At 25.9% G+C, this 1,487-nt stretch overlaps 1 long non-coding RNA gene across 1 annotated transcript; it reads left to right on the top strand.

The window, feature by feature from the left end:
- Positions 1 to 338: 338 nt before the first annotated feature.
- LOC126550201 (uncharacterized) lies at positions 339 to 1,487 on the top strand. The gene is made up of 2 exons (XR_007604243.1): positions 339 to 444; positions 1,130 to 1,487. It is a non-coding gene; the product is annotated as an uncharacterized LOC126550201 (long non-coding RNA).

Genomic DNA, 1,487 nt, shown 5'->3' on the forward strand with positions numbered 1-1,487 from the left:
AAAACAACATGTTAACGGTAAAATAGGTTAAGTTTAGGCAGAAGTCATAACTCTGCGGGTTTTCAATTCTTAAATGTCAACAATAGAAAAATATATACATTTTATCGAAAAAACAACTTATCAGTAGGTACCTACAGTACATCGGGTACTTGCACATATAAACTCAACTCTGTCCCCCATACAAAAATAATGTTATACTTATAATTGTTCACTGTAGCGTATCCGTACGATTTCCGTTTATACATCGTTGAATTTCTTGGTATCAACTACCGAAATAAAACATCTGTTTAACCTTAAAAGTTGTATTATAATATATCTAAGATTTTTTAATAAAAAACACAATAGTGCGTATGACGCTAATAAATGCATAACATATGTAGTGTACAAATACAAAATATAATATCCATTAGTATATATTCACTTGGTGATACACAACCTAAACATGTAAGTATATTTATATGCATTTTTAATATTTAGATAACTAAATTTAAATTGAATTAGAATTCATCAATAAATAACAACAATACAATATATTTTGAGTTCAAACAATACCTACGTTGTTTTGAAAATAATACCACAAATGTCTATAGTATAGACCCTAGTCACTAAATAAGTAACTAGACACTAAATAAATCGTAGATAAATTGTTTCTAATCTAAATAATTATAATAGGTACTTAACTTTATATCTATTTTATTAAATTAATGTATTGCCGTCAGATAAATGGCAATATAATCCTATTTAAAAATTAACTTAATTTTTATTTCAATGACAAAATTTAATATTTTATTACACTTACATTAATTTGAAATTTTAAAATAATTCACAGTAAGTCTAAAAAAAAACTAATGCAATCTAATGAATTTTATATTTTTTATGAGAGTGCATGACAAAATGCATAATCTTAAACATCGAGTAGATTGTGCGGTAATTAGGCCTACTGGGTTTTAAAAAATAATTACGTTCTTAGTTAAATCGTCTCTAAAAATGGTCTAATGACATACTATTTTTCTGTGTGATATAGAATCGACTTAAACTTTTAATACACTTAACAAACAATAAACAACCATTAAATCGCAATTATTTACTTTGATTTTAATCCTAAAATTGAGTTTTCCATATGAACCAGGTGTCTCATTCAACTCATTTGTCATCTGTGCATTAATTGACTCTGGTGAAGTGAATGCAAGTATATACAATCAATCTTATTGTTGTAAACAGACTAGGAGGTAAACAAAAAAACAAGCTGTTTTTATGCTTTTTGTTACGGACAAATTGAAGAATACGGAATAAAACTAGTTGAACACCGTCATAAATGCATCTTGTCCATTAAAACTGTCAATGTAATAAATGTATATTGTGTTTCAAACAAGAAAAACAAATGAAAAAAAAAATCTCCATCAACACGCTAAATATTATCACATTTTTGCAAATATATTATACATAGGTCATAGGTATAATATAATATATATTTGTGTATATCATTA

Source organism: Aphis gossypii, chromosome 2 (assembly GCF_020184175.1).
Source record: "Aphis gossypii isolate Hap1 chromosome 2, ASM2018417v2, whole genome shotgun sequence".
Classification (NCBI taxonomy): Eukaryota; Metazoa; Arthropoda; class Insecta; order Hemiptera; family Aphididae; genus Aphis; species Aphis gossypii.